The sequence below is a fragment of the Prionailurus viverrinus genome, chromosome F1 (genome assembly GCF_022837055.1).
Source record: "Prionailurus viverrinus isolate Anna chromosome F1, UM_Priviv_1.0, whole genome shotgun sequence".
NCBI lineage: Eukaryota > Metazoa > Chordata > Mammalia > Carnivora > Felidae > Prionailurus > Prionailurus viverrinus.
The window spans coordinates 15,896,547-15,912,353 of record NC_062577.1 but is presented as its reverse complement, the minus strand read 5'-3'; the positions used below and the strand labels follow the sequence as shown (position 1 = coordinate 15,912,353).

The following is a 15,807-nucleotide window of genomic DNA, read 5'->3' as shown; positions in this document are numbered from 1 at the left end:
GTAGCTCAGTTGGTTAAGCGTCTGACTTCAGCTCAGGTCATGTTCTCACAGTCCGGGAGTTCAAGCCTTGCATTGGGCTCTGTGCTGACAGCTCGGAGCCTGGAGCCTGCTTCGGATTCTGGGTCTCCCTCTCTTTCTGCCCCTCCCTTGCCCCCCCCTCAAAAACAAACATTTAAAAATTAGTAAAAATAATAAAAATAAAAATAAACAAGACATTCTTTTTAACAAAAGCAACGCTAACGGTTAGACTTTGAAGTCCTGGTGAGGACTAGGTATAATGCAATCATGATGTTCCAGTTTTATTCATTGAGGAGGGTGTTGTTTTCACACTGAGGTCTGTCTGGTAAAGGAGCATAAGAGCTCCTACATTAACAGATTCTTGTATGGGGTAGACTTTCAACAGGGCAGACAAATCTAATGAGGTCAATAGTAAGCTCCCTGCTTCAGAGTTTCAATTTGGTTAACTTATTTTGATAAGTACATTTAGCCTTAATTATGTCCATCTGCTGACCTATGAACAAATGTACTACAATACTTAATATTTAATATCAGGACCATAGAGGTACTAATCTCTCAACTAGCAAATATCTGCTGGCTTTTAAGAGGAAGAATTGGAGAGGCTATTTCATATTTGTTACACATAAATAGATGTGTCTACAGATCTTTCCTGACTTATGACGGAGTTACTTCGTTATCAACTAATCCTAAGTTGAAAATGCATTTAATGTACCTGCCCTACTGAACATCACAGCTTAGCCTAGCCTCGCCCCCACATCTCAGGCCTCACCTACGTTAGCCTACACTTGAGCAAAATCATCTAACACAATGACTATTTTACAATAGAGTGTCAAATACCTCGTGGAACTTATTGAATACCGCACTGCCAGTGAAACACAGAATGGTCATATGGATACAGACTGGCTGGAAGAGTATTAGCTGTTTACCCTTGTGAGCATGTGGCTCACTGGAGCCACATCCCTGCCACCCAGCATCACGAGATAGTATTGGACTATCTACTGTCAGCCCGAGAAAAGCTCCAAATTCAGTATTCAAAAAGTACAGTTGCTACTGAATGTGTGTCACTTTCACAACATCATAAAGTCAAAGAATCATAAGTTGAGGGGTGCCTGGGCAGCTCAGGTGGTTAAGCTTTCGACTCTTTATCTCATCTCAGGTCGTGATCTCATGGTTCATGACTTAGAGCCCTGTGTTGGGGCTGTCGGCCCAGAGCCTGCCTGGGACTCTGTCTCTCCCTCTCTCTGCCCTTCCCTTGCTCTCTCTCTTTCTCTCTCAAAATAAATAAATAAACTTTAAAAAAAATCATAAGTTGAACCAATATAAGTCAAGGTCTGTCTATATGTGAGTTGAGGTATAAATTATTAGGCTTCATATATAAATTAACAGATAATTTATATTTGGCATCTAGTTGCAATTTTGAACACTTTTATTTACTGTTCTTAGAACTTCCATTTTAGCATCAATAAAATAATTGTTTCTACTTATTTATCTCATAGGAAGCTATAAAATTATTAATAGTGTGTCTAAAATGATATTTCTAACTTCTTGAGAATGACACAGAAGATGTAATTTTGTCATACTAGTCTAGATCTGATTAATCCAAGTGTTAGTAATTATATTAGAAAAGATTTATACAACAAAAGCACTAAAATAGTCATTTTAGTTGGGAGCTGTAGCAAATATGATGCAAGTATTACTTTTTAAATGATTACCAAAGTAATTATCCTTTGCTCTCTAATTTAATAAGATGTCCAAGTAGCGTATGAGAAATCTCACTCAGTGCTTAGATGACTGCATTTTATTTTTATTTTATTTTTCCTTTTACTTTTTAATGTTTACTTGTTTTGAGAGACACAGAGAGAGAGAGAGCATGAGTAGGGGAGGGGCCAAGAGAGAGAGGGAAACACAGAATCCAAAGCGGGCTCCAGACTCCAAGGTGTCAGCACAGAGCCCGACGTGGGCTCGAACTCACGAACCGCAAGCCAACGTTGGATGCTTAACTGACTGAGCCCCCCAGGAGCCCTTGGATTAGTGTCCTTCCAAGAAGCGGAAGAGAGCTAGCCCCCTGCCACATGAGGACACAAGGAAGGGTCACCTGCAAACCACTTAGAGGATTTTACCAGACACTGAATCTGCTGGCGTCATGATTTTACACTTGCCAGCCGCCAGAACCGTGAGAAAAAAATTGCTTTTCTTTAAGCCACCTAGTCGATGGTGTATTTGTTCGAGCAACCCAAACTAAGACACCAATGTTATCAGCCACAGCTGCGGATCAGAACCACATGTGAAACTTTTATAGATACAGGTTCTTGCAAACCTATGCTGACAGCTTCTGCTACCCAACGTATTTACAAAAGAAGCCCGTCTTCTCACTGCTGCCTCATGTATGGAAATGCAGAAGACAGAAGTTGGGATTGGAAAGACGGTTATCAATGGTAAGTTAAATCAGACAAGAAAGCGGAAAGCTCGTCTGAAGCTGCTTTAAGCCATTTATTTAAGAATCGCATGTGATCAGGCGTTTGGGTACAACCTGTGCAACCATCGTACATACTTGCTCATTAATTCAGCAAATGAATGGAATGAGAGGCAGCTGAAAAAAATAAGGGCTTGTTAGGAATAGTGCACAGATATGATACTGACAGCGACCGTGGCTAATTGATTGTCGAGGAACTGATAATTAGTTGGGGCTTTTTATTATCGTAATAAAACTCATATTTAAGACTACTGAAATGAAAATAAATATCCCCCACTCCCGGTGAAAGATTACTCCAAAAGAAGAAACTGTGGCACTGTGGCTAATGTCTCCCTGATAATCACTGCCATCAGCCCCAACTTCTTTCATAAAATCTTGAGTCCTTCCTTGTGAGGATTTTCAAAATTCCCAAAGCCAAAGTAAGCAAATATTTCTATCCTCCCACATTGTCTATAGTCCATACTAGTAATCATCCCTTCCTCCAATGTAGAGGACATGGATAGAAAAGTATGATTCTCTTATCTCTTGGGACTGAATAAACCAGTACAGTTAGGCTGACATTGAAGCCTCTGCTCAAACACAGACGTAACCCCACCTCTGAATCTGTAACTTGAAGCTCCATGCTTCAGCCCTAGCTGGTGAGGAGAGGATCGTCTTGGTCACTTGAAGGACTGTCACCCTATTAAACCACACTGGATTCGCATTTCATCTCACTGTCTTGCTCCTTGTGGAAAATGAAATTTCACTTGGAATTAGTCATTTCTGTTCATCAAACATTTACTGACCATCCCATTCATGCCAGACATAGCAACTCATTTCAGCTTTGGAAGAAAAAGCAGTCTTTGCCCTTGAGGATTTATAGTCTCATGGGTGATTGGAAATATTATGAGATGACTTCAACCTATCAGGACTTAAGATCAAGGAATACATAGGTGAGTGAAGACAGAGCCTGATCTCATACAGTCCAGTCTCCTAAGGGGAGAAGACTGATACCTGCTCTTGAAGAGTGGGGAAGAGTTGGCCAGGAAAAAGAATTATGGATCACTCTACACAGTGGGGACAGCAAGATGGAAGGCACCAGGGGTGGGAACAGGTCAAAGCAGGTCGTGCATAACACAGTAAGGGCCTTGGACTGAGGAAGTTAGGGACTAGCTGAAGATTTCCCTACTGCTGCCAAATGCCTCTGATATCCCAAGAGCACACAGAGGAGAGGCAGCATGAAACACCCCATGGCTGGCCTTGCCCTGCACACTTGGTCCAACTGTAGTTACGGAACTTTCCAAAGCTTGCAGATGGACAACTGTCGCACAAGAAATACATGAACGCTACAAGAGTTCCGTGTAGTCAGTCTGCCCACGCACTTGCTCAGGAGATATTTATGAACCAGTACTAGCTGACGATCTCAGTATTTGTGCTGGGGATTTCTAGTGATCAAATGGTTATTTGACATCATGGAGCATTCGGTACAGTGCGAGAGATAAGCCTTAAATAAGGAACTACAGTGAGATATGCTGACGGTTAGTATAGTCATGTGAACAGCAAAAGAACCTCTTTATTAAAATATGGAGATGATATGGCAGAAATTCTCCCTGAAGTTATTAAATGGCAGCTTTCTAGCACTGACCCACCTTGTTAATAATTTGATTGTATCCAAATCTGCCTAATGAAACTAGGGGTACTCTGTTCACAGTCGGATTGTTTGAAAAGGTTAGGGAGACCTAAAGCCAAGGAACTCCAAGGTGGAAGTTCAGACATTCCCAGAGCGAAGGTCATGACCATTCACCCAGAAGCATTTACTGTAAAATTCCTTATATCAAATATCCACTTCAGCTGAGTCTTCTAAATTGGGATGTGGTGTTCTTTTTGTGTTTTTTCTCTTACTTCTTAGCATGTAAAGATATCTCCCATTTGGGGCACATGGGTGGGTCTGGCAGTTAAGCATCCCGACTCTTGACTTCAGCTCAGGTCACGATCTCACGGTTTGTGAGGTCAAGCCCCACTTCGGACTCTGCGCTGACAGGGGGAGCCTGCTCGGGTTTCTCTCTCTCTCCCTCTCTCTCTCTCAAAATAAATAAGTAAACATTTAAAAAAAAAAGGTAACTCCGATTTATATTTGAGCTTTCCAAAGCAATCTGGTGTAACTATCATTCAAACGGTAAAGCCGTCTTATGAGCTCGGCAGGATAATGGTCACCTCATTGTACAGATGAAGATACCGAGGCTCTGAGAAGTCGGGTGTCAGGCTGGGTGCAGAGAATACACTAGAGCTGAGGTGTCGTGGTCTTATATTGTTTTCCTTTTCAGTGTGTCCTGTCAGTTCTGGTGAGCCCGTGTGAGCCAGCTCCACCACGGTAAAGACCGACAAGGAAAACAGACACAAGCTGCCAAGTGTCTCCTTCTCCCTCTGACTAGTAAAGTAGATGTGTGTGCTTTGCTGGTGATATGATCTTCTTATCACTTAAAAGGAGGAAATGTCACTTCAAGACTTACTATAAAGCCACAGTAATCAAGACAGTGTGGTATTAGTGAAAGAGTAGACCTACAGATCATTGAAACAAGACAGGAAGCCCAGAAATACACCCACATAAATTGAGTCAACTGATCTTTGACCAGGAGCAAAAGCAATACAAGAGAGCAAAGACAGTCTCTTCGACAAACAGTGCTGGATCAATGAGTCCACATGCAAAAATATAAAGCTAGACACAGACCTTAGAGTCTTTACCAAAATTAACTCAAAATGGATCATAGACCGACACGCAAAATGTAAAACTATAAAAATCCTGGATGATAACAGGAGAAAACCTAGACGACCTTGGATTTGGTGATGACTTTTTTAGCTGCAACACCAAAACATGACCCACGAAAGAAATAGTTTATCAACAAGACTCGATTAAAAATAAATATAAAAACTATTGCACTGCTAAAGACACTATCAAACCAACGAGAAAACAAGTCACAGGCTGGGAAAGAATACTTGCAAAGGTCACATCTGATAAAGGACTCTGCTCCAGGACACACAAAGAACTTGTAAAGCTTAACAGTAATGACAGAAACAACCAATTTCAAAGTGGGCCAAAGATCATAAGAGATAAGTCACCAAAGACCTACAAATGGTAAACAGGCATATGGAAAGACATTCCACATCATCTGTCATCAGGGAAAGCCAAACTGAAGCCACGAGATAACACCACACACGTCGTAGAAGAGCCAAAATCCAGAACACGGACGCCAAATGCTAGGAACATCTGGAACAACAGGAACTCTCCTACGTTGCTGGTGAAAATGCAAAATGGCACAGCTGCTTTGGAGGACAGTTTGGTGGCTTCTTGAAAAATTAAACAGGGGCGCCTGGGTGGCTCAGTCGGTTAGGTGTCTGACTTCGGCTCAGGTCATGATCTCGTGGTTCACGAGTTCGAGCCCCGCGTCGGGCTCTGTGCTGACTGACAGCTCAGAGCCTAGAGCCTGCTTCTGATTCTGTGTCTCTCTCTCTGACCCTGCCCCCATTCATGCTCTGTCTCTCTCTGTCTCAAAAGTAAATAAACGTTAAAAAAAATTAAAAAAAAAAAAGAAAAATTAAACATATTCTTATCATATGATCAAGAAATCACACTCTTTGATATTTACCCAAAGGAACTGAAAACTCTGTTCACACAAAAACCTGCACACAGATGTTTGGAGCAGCTTTATTCATAATTGCCAAATCTTGAGAGCAACCAAGATGTCCTTGAGTAGGTAAGTAGATAAATTAACTGTGGTGTAGACACACAATGGGATGTTATTCAGCACTAAAAAGAAATGAGCTACCTAGCCATGAAAAAAAACAAAACATGGAGGAAGCATAAATGCATATTACAAAGTCAAAGAAGCCAATCTAATAATCTATATACAGCATGATTCCAACTACATGACATTCTGGAAAAGGCAAAACTATGAAGATATTAAAAAGATCAGTGATTGCCAGGGGTGAGGGGAGACACATGAACGGGCAGAGTGGAGAAGATTTTTAGGGCAATGAAGATAATCTGTGTGATGTTATCATGATGGATATATGTCATTATGTCTTTGGTCCAAACCCAAAGAATTTGCAATACAAAGGGTGACCCTTAAGTAAACTCTGGACTGGTGATGATGCTGTGTCAATATAGGTTCATTCTTGGTAAAAAAATTAAATGTACCATGCTGTACCATGCTGGTGAGTGACATCAATCATGGCAAAGCCCATGCATGGTCAGGGCGGAAGACATATGGGAAATCTCTGTATCTTCCTCTAAAATTTTATTGTATACCTAAAACTTCTAAAAATATTAAGTCTTAAAAAAAATAAAGGATAAATGTTGCCTCCACTTTGGATTTTGAGCCTTAAAATGCCTATCCACTTTAAGCATCCAGTAACCAACCGTGCCAGTTCAGCACAGTTTGTCCACCTCAGATCTGCTGTTCAGCCCTTTTGACCACAAAGGGGATCACAGAGCTGCCTGCAAGCTTGTGTACACGTTCTCAGGAGGGACACCAGACCCGCTTTCTTAACTCCATCAGGTAGGAGCAAGATGGACTTTGATTCAAAAGAAAAATGACCAAATCCCCATTTAACAGGCCTCTCTCTTCTCGGCCTAGCAGAGAGGAGGCTGATAAGACCAACCCAATCTAAGCCAACACACTATACATGGTACAACTCTGAACTTGTGCAACACTGAGATTTTACAAGTTTGGATGTATATGTGATAAAAGCAAAAGTGTCATAACTGGTGTTTATTCATCAAAGTCACATTCTTGGGAGGAACAGAGGGACCAAGTCGTTCAGCATGACTTATGAAATCACTCAACACCAGACTGAACTAGGATAGCCCACGGGTCGGAAAAATGAGATTGAATGATGTAACTTGAAAAATGGTGGTGGTACTGAGGCCAAACATTTGGACCACGTCATCTTAAAACTTTAAGAATCATTCTTCCAGCTCTTGCTCAGAACTGGCTCCCGTTATGCGTCAATGTTTGCTAAATTGACAATTGTCCAAGCACCCTACCTTGTATTTAACATAAGGTTTGAGAAAAAGGAAAGTAAACTGGAGGAGTACATCCGATTCATTGTATTTCTGCTGTAAACTCCAAAACTCATTTGTAGAGACCATGGGTATCTTAACAGAGCTACGTACCCCTGTGAGTCTTCAGGAAAAAGCATTTGCATCCAGTTCTCTATTACTATAAGTTGCGTTTGGTATTAATAGAATCCATTTCCGTCAAGGAGAAAAGCCTTCTTCAAACTGGGATACAGTCTCCCTGAGTGATTGTGAGAGATTTTAATAGTGGCAAACATCATAGCTGAAGAGTTACAGACAACTGTTTAATGGGTAAGTTTTTCAATGTGGCCCCTGTCGAGGAACAATCCTGCTTCTCTGCATTCCTTAGGTTCTTTCTTTGCACTCAGGAGATCTGCTGCTTATGACAAGAGGAAATAAAGAGACCTCAACTACCTTTTACGAAAGACCTACCATGCGCCACCCCTGTTAAACCCTACCACAAGTGTACGTGCTGATTTTATGATCCTCAGTTACAGACTAAAACCTGAGGATCATAGAAGTTAAGCAAATCATCCACAGTCTATCATCTAGGAAGGGCCAGAGACGGGGACCAAAACCACGTCTGTTTGACCAAAAAGCCCCAGCTTTTCCCACGATACTAAAGTATCTCAAATATTGAGAAACAAGTGTCCAGTTACTGCTTTGAAGCAAGACCAGCAACACAGGCTGACCACTCTGAAGGTGTGGTTTGCTGGTGGGCGTGGCAGCAACAAAGATGCGGACCACTCTGAAGGCGACTGGGATCGGTCTTAAAGGACCGTGGAGGCTAACATCCACCCCCAGAAACCACGTGCAGGATAGACCTGGCCGGCTGCCTGACATGTCCACGTTGCCCAGTACCTAAACTGAGAGGCGGGCTTGCTGAATTTCATAAGATTTCTGGGTGGTCCCAGAGGCCTTCCTGTGACACATGACACTCAGTCATCAACTCTAGGGGACCCTGAGGCAACACAGAGTTTCTCACCCCAAAGCCAGGAGAGCAACTGAAGGTGGAAGGGAGGCCCACGTAAAGAACCCTCAACGGAAAACTCTCTGGGGCGCCTGGGTGGCTCAACCGGTACTTGGGCACAGTTCATGATCTTGTGGTTTGTGGGTTCGAGCCCCGTGTCGGGCTCTGTGCTGACACTGTAGACAGAGCCTGGAGCCTGCTTCAGATTCTCTCTCTCTCTCTCTCTCTCTCTCTCTCTCTCTCTCTCTCTCTCTCAAAAATAAACATTTAAAAAAATTTTTAACTGAAAACTCCCAAGCCAGTCGCTTCCACCCCCACTTTCTCCTTTTCTTGGTTTCCCCATTAGGTATTAGTGGGGAAGGGGACCCTGTATTAGAAGAGAATGTAACAGAAAAGGGAGGTGGGTGGTCCAGGTAGGAGCTGCCCCCACCTCTCAACCAATCTGCTCAAGCTGCTCTGCCCGCTCGCTGGTGGAGAAGGATCCGCCAGAAATCTTCCCTCTCCCCTACTGGGATCTTCCGTCAGTTGGTTTTGACCAGACAGAGGGACTTACGTTTCCACAGTGCTCTTGGCATCATAATTATGAGGAAAGTATCATCGACTCCAGGAGTTATAAAAGTCAATATAAAGTGAGATTAAAAAAAAAAATCTTCTGAGAACTGTCAGGAATCAACCTGTCCTTGGCATTCTTATTTTATGGTAATGACAAAAGGGGGAAAGGAGCATCTCATACCCTTTTTTCAAAACAAAGGAGTATCTGTGTTTCAAGAACATTATGTGAACTTATTTCAGACTGTTGAAGTAAATGGAAAAGAAAAATAAAGGCCATGAGAGGCTATGCAGGCCCAGTGCCGAGAAGGATGCACAGAGATTCATTCTCTTACACGCCCCCAATTAAACCCCACTCTCCAGTCAACATGTCATTTTCTGACATCAATGTTCTAGCCCCGTAAATAATGCCATATAGCTCCCTTCCTGTGAAATGCCCCCCACCCATGGGCATGTCCTTTGGAAGTCAGCCTGAGCTCCACCTTGTCTGTGAAGCCTTCCTTGACCGCCCCACAGAGCGGCTCAGGGAGCTGCATGCTACTGTGCTATTTTCTTTACACCATCAAGCAATTTGAGGGTGCCATGAGGGCAAGAGCCTGTCTCGGACACCCATGAATTTCCCACAGGGTCAAGAGAGGAATGGGTTGTAGTTCCCGCATTGCACCGACTCTGTTCCAGAAGTCAAACTGAGTCATGAGTCTTGACTCAGAGAAGAAGCCTTCGCCACCAGGCTGGGGGTGGGGGGTGGGGGGCAGACAGGCAGTGTGGCCCAAAAGCCCTACAACTGCACGTGACCCAGAGGGATGACACAACGGGGACTGAGCTTTCTCTTCACCGTGTAACCGTGAGTGCCTGGACGTCCCGTGACGCTAGACGTCTTTTCCCCAACCCTCGCAGAATACGCTGCTTCCTTGTGGCTCCTAACAGATGCATTACAGCACATGCAGTAAAACCGACTGACATCTTCTCTTGGGCAAAGCCTCACTTTGGAGAGAGTACCTGTCCATGGCAGAGCCCCACAGAAGGGATCATTTAACTACAACCACAAGCCAAGGTGGTGGAAGATAAGGTAAGGTCCAGGCAGAAATCCTGCCCTTGGCACAGGGATGGCCACAGAACGTCACTTTCAGGAAAGCCCCACGGCAGAGTTCTCTCTGCACTTCTGGGAGAATAACAGTTGGGAGAGTCCTGCTTCTCCCAGAAGGCCCATCAGCTTCCAGGAAGGTGAAGTTCTATTCAACAAAACAGAGGAGTCATGCACAGTGTCATCAGCTCTGGTAACTAAAAAAACATGCTGTATGGTGCAAGTTTGTTTTTATGAGAAAAATGAGCAAAAAACAGAGCCAGGTTAGGTCATGACCATAAATCAACCTGATACAAGGCAAGGTCTTTTCTCAGGATGTTAGGCCTGCGCCCCCACCCGCCCCCCAGCCACCCGACACGTATATCTACTGCCTTCTGGAGAACTACTTACCCAACAGCTTACCCCCCCCCCCCCCCAGAGAGGCCATGAGGGGAACAGAAAGGACCAAGGAGGAGGAGACAGGCCATTCATCAAGGACCACACAACCTGGCAGACAGCAGGGCCATGTCAGCAGGAAGAGGAGAAAGTGAAAAAAGCAGCCCAGGGAGGTGTTTTTCAGCTGCTCTAGATAACTTTCCTTCCAGACGGGATTAGGCACAGCTTTTTATCTGTGAGTCCAAGCTTTTATAAATTAGAGCACAGAGTGGGAAAATCTTCCTGGGAACGTTTCACTAGCATCTTCCCAGCACATTTGTCAACATCTTCTCGCAGTCCACTCTTCCTCTTAGTCACGCTCTCGCTGTGCGCAAAGATGGTCAGAACCGGGATGGGGGGCTTCCCTGGCTTTCCAGAGACCGCTCAGGCAGGGGTGAGAGTCAATGCAGCAGCTTGGCAGGGAGAGGAGAGAGCGGGGAAGCACAGAGTGAGGTGGTCGGGGACAAGAATCCAAAGGCATTTGCAACCTCAGAAGCCATGGTCCGCACAGGACCTCAGAAAGCAGCTAGCAAGGGAGCTAAATCCAAACACCACCACCTTCTACCTTTAATCAACAGTGTCTGCCTACAAATTCAGGCTGAAAGGGTCCACAGACCCCCTAACAGGCCAACTCTAGTCCAGGGCTGTTCAGATCTCACTGAACAACTTACTTGGGTTGCTGTGGGTATGAACAACCCAGGGACCCGAATAAATGCAGATTCTGATTCAGTAGGACCCGGGCGGCACCTCAAATTCTGTATTTCCAACCAGCTTCCAGGTGAAGCCAATGCTCCTGGCCTTCACACCACACTACAAGTAGCCGGCTTCTAAAGGAGAGCAGATCACGATCTTTGAGAATGGGCCTCTGTCAGCAGTGAGTGAGGGATGGAGCTCAGCTAGCTAGTGACTTCGATACATAAAGCTCCTCCACTCCCACCCTCAACCATGACTGCGCCTGGGGGCTCAGTTGGTTAAGTGTCCGACTTCGGCTCACGTCATGATCAGGTCCGTGAGTTCAAGCCCCGCGTCGGGCTCTATGCTGACAGCTCAGAGCCTGTATGGAGCCCACTTCGGATCCTGTGTCTCCCTCTCTCTCCGCCCCTCCCCCAGTCGTGCTCTGTCTTCTCTCTCTCTCAAAAAATGAGTAAGCATTAAAAAAATATATATATATATATATACACATATATATATATACATATATATATATACACATATATATATATATACATATATATATATATATATATGAAAGAAAAACAGTACAGTCCACCCAAGCAATATATTTTTAGTAGAATACTATTCTACCTTCAGAAATAACATTTTTGGGAGGCTGGGGGAATTGGATGAAGGGGGGTCAAAAGGTACAAACGTCCAGTTGTAAGTTAAATTAAGTACTGGGAAAATAACACACAACATGATGACTATAGTTCACATCACTGTAAGGTATATTTGAAAGTTGCTAAGAGAATAGATCTTAAAAGTTCCCATCACAAGGGAAAAAAACCTTTTTTCCCCGTTTTTCTTTTCTTTTCTTTTTGTATCTATATGAGATGATGAAAGTTAACTAGACGTATTGTGGTAATTTATAATATACAGTCAAGTCATTACGCTGTAGACCTTAAACTTACATAGTGCTTTAGGTCAATTACGTCTCAATAAAACTGAAAGATAAATAACTGGGTAAATAAATAAAATTTTCAAAAATAAGAGAGCTGGAGGTGAAACTCAGCAAACGTCTAAGATGGCAACACAGGAAGACCCTGAATTCACTTCCTCCCATAGACACACCAGCTCTGCAGCTACATGTGGAACCACTTCTTTACAAAACCTAAAGCCGTGGGGGATGGGCATTGAGGAGGGCGCCTGTTGGGATGAGCACTGGGTGTTGTGTGGAAACCAATTTGACAAGAAATTTCGTATTAAAAAAATAAAAATAAAAAAAAATAAAAAATAAAAAAATAAAAAACCTACAGCCTGGCTGAGTGATGACTATCCATCTGGCAAACGAGTAGGTAGGAGAGGGCGGGACGGGTTCACCACAAACCCCATCCTCAGCATAGTGACCCACAACCAGGAGGGAACTCAAGCCCAAAGGTTCTCCCTGAGGGGTGAAAGGTTCCAGCCCCTCACTGGGTACCCCAACGTTTAAGATACACGCTTGAGAGACAAGCTCCACCCCCCGCAACATCTAACTTTGAAAACCAACGGGGCTTGTGTCCCGACAAGACACGACTAGCGATCTGAGAGCCATCCACGAAGAGTTGGTGCGCTCTGACTCACCTGCCCAGGGTCCAGCTCAGATGCAGCCAATGTTGCCCAGACTTCAAGTGAAGGAAGCCCATCTGCTGACATTCAAGTGCTGGCCAGAGGGGCAGGTGTCCAACGTACCATGCGCATCGCAGCCTGCCAGAACGCATTCTAGGGATGCAGATTGGCTGGGCTCTCTCAGTGCTGCTCTTTACTGCGCCCTGAGCTCCAGTAACTCCCGGGAAGCAGCTTTCAGACACATCTGTTGCCCTGATTTTTGCAGCTGCTGCCTAGGGGATGCCCCCTTGGTCTCCTGGCTCCGTAGGTCAGGGGAGCTTGCATCCCCTGGTCCCATGGGACTGTAATGATGGTGTCACCAAACACATACCCCTATCTGGTGTCCCGATTTCTGCCACTGTTGCCAGGGAACACATTGTCAGGCTTTGGTGGCCAGTGAGTTTATGATCCTGACTCCCACAGATCTGTACCAAGGGAGAAAGGGTGCTTAAATGGCTACCACCCGTAGGACAAAGCAAGAGGCAGCAGACCCAGGAGCTTTGTCTTTCTGTGGACGAGGCCGATTAGCTAACCCTCCTGACTGTGGCCCAAGGGGCAGACTTCCAATTAAACACGCATCTTGGGGCTGACTGTCTCCTTTCCAGAGACCCCTGAATGGTGGGCACTCTCTTCATGCTCTCCTTATGCCATGCTCCAGAGCACCAGTGTCTGGAGGGGAGCTTGACATGCATCTGGTACCTTGGTTTTTATTCAGGTGGAGGCAGGGGTGTCGTATTCCTGGGATCCACGGGACTGTGGCAATCAGACAGACCTTCCTTGGCAGGTGGTTTCCACCCCCAGGCACTGCATGGAGAGCAGATGGAGACACATTCGCCAGTATTTCTACGAAGGAGGCCTCTTTGCTTGCGATGGAGCTCCAGACGGAAGGTCAGGCCTCAGAGGTGACACACATTTAGTGGCCTACAGAGCTGCTCTCAAGGAACATGGGCTGTGGACACCATCGTGGCTCTCCCTCTGCCTTGTTCCAGAGTGTCAGGACCCAGAAAAGAACTCAGCTGGAGCCCCCGTTTCTGGGACTGCCAGCCAGGGTTGTGAGATGATGCGACCACATCATCATTACCTCAGGACATCTCAGGACATTTAAATTCTTTTTCTCCCACATAAAGAAATATAAATAGTTGAAGTTTAAAAAGTGATGAAATGTTCCTTACATCTACTCATTCCCAGTAAAAAAAAAGAAAACGGTCTCCTAATTAGTAATTTTAAATACATGGATTTTTGGGAGGGAACATAATTTCGACCACTTTTAATAACCTTTGAGAATGAACAGTATGAAATTTCCCGAGCATTCATTCACACACTCCGCTGGTCCTGTGATTCTGGATTCCGCGAACATGCCATCAATGCCTGAACGAGGAAAGGCTGGTTTGCGCGATGAGCGTCTGCCTCGGGAGGGTGTGGGCTGGGCCCCTTTTCCCTCGGCAGCCCACCTAGACTACAACAGACGCATCTCAGCCTGCCAGAACACGTTCTAGGGATGCAGACTGGCATCCGTAGGAAAGCAAGTCCTTGGCATTCCAGCAAGCCAAGAGAAAAGGATCACAGCCTCCAAATGCAGAAGGTAGGCTGTGCAAAAGCTAAGAGAATGATCGGAAATCCCACCGCTGGAGTGTTTTGAATCTCTTCGTCTTTGAGAAGACACTTTAGTACCTTGCACAGGCCAGTCTTGGGGGAGACAGAGTCACAGGGGCACCCACAGCTGGGGGCTTCCGCCCTGTTTCTGCAACCTTATCCCATTTCTATCAAGGTCCCTCTGAGAACTCTTAAAATTCCAACTGAAGAGCACCAACACCAATATCCTGGTTTCTCCTTTCCTCCGCCAAATAAATAATTTTGAGATCTCTCTCAAAAATTTGCTTTGCCATTTCATTCGCTAGGTATGGTTTACAGAATCAAAGAAGTGTTTAAATGGTGTTAAATATATACTTGATTCAGAGGCACTGCAGGAGCCTTTAGTCAAAGGAAGCTTGGAGAAGATCCTTGTACAATGAAAATAACCTCCCAACTTATCAGTCAACTAAGGTCAGATGTTTGCCTATCAGGTTTTCGTAAAGCGAGACATCACAGTATTAAGTACTCGTCCAACACGTCTCATATTCACTCAATGAACACGTACTGTCTATGTTTACTTAATACTATCTGAACGTTTTTGCCTCTACCGTGTGGTCACAAATTAACCCACAGAGATCCTGACCGCTTTCTAGGGTGCAAAGGCCCACAAAACCCAAATATTATGCCGATCAGACCCTAAAGGCTCAGAGCTCCCTTTTCCACCAGTTTGAAAGTCTAAGAAAAAACCAGACTTCGGGGTGTGTGCTCTCAAATTAAATCCAGGTGAGTCTTCAGAGCCCAGTGTTCAAAGAGAACACTTCAAGCTGACCTATGAGTCAAGCCCTGCTGTGACACAGCTTTGGCTGCCTCGCCTCTGCATGAGAAAGAGAAAGAACAAGGAAAATGGGTGATTAATTGGCATTTCAGGTTAAATGAGGACTAAAATCATATTTTTTCCCTTTCTTATTGAAAGGTTTTCTAAAATGTTTTCTTCTGTTTTCCACTAAGAAATTTAATTTTTTTTAATGTTTATTATTTATTTTTGAGAGAGAGAGACAGAGTGTGAACAGGGGAGTGGCAGAGACAGAGAGGGAGACACAGAATCGGAAGCAGGCTCCAGGCTCTGAGCTGTCAGCACAGAGCCCGACGCGGGGCTGGAACTCAGGAACCGTGAGAGCATGACCTGAGCTGAAGTCGGAAGCTTAACCGACTGAGCCACCCAGGCTCCCCATCCAACAAGAAACTTAAATTGACCAAAAGCAACCTGGAAGAGTTGAAATAGTACCAAATTGGGAACCAAAAAACTTGGAATCTGGTCCCAGCCTACTGCTGTGTGATGTCCGGAAAGTGCCTTTCCCTCTCTGGGC

General features: G+C 44.7%; 1 protein-coding gene across 3 annotated transcripts in view; it reads right to left on the bottom strand.

Annotated features, from left to right (window-relative positions):
• The window catches only part of PAPPA2 (pappalysin 2), a 272,063-nt gene that overhangs the window by 236,046 nt on the left and 20,210 nt on the right, over nucleotides 1-15,807 (bottom strand). The gene's annotated exons all lie outside the window — the stretch shown is intronic.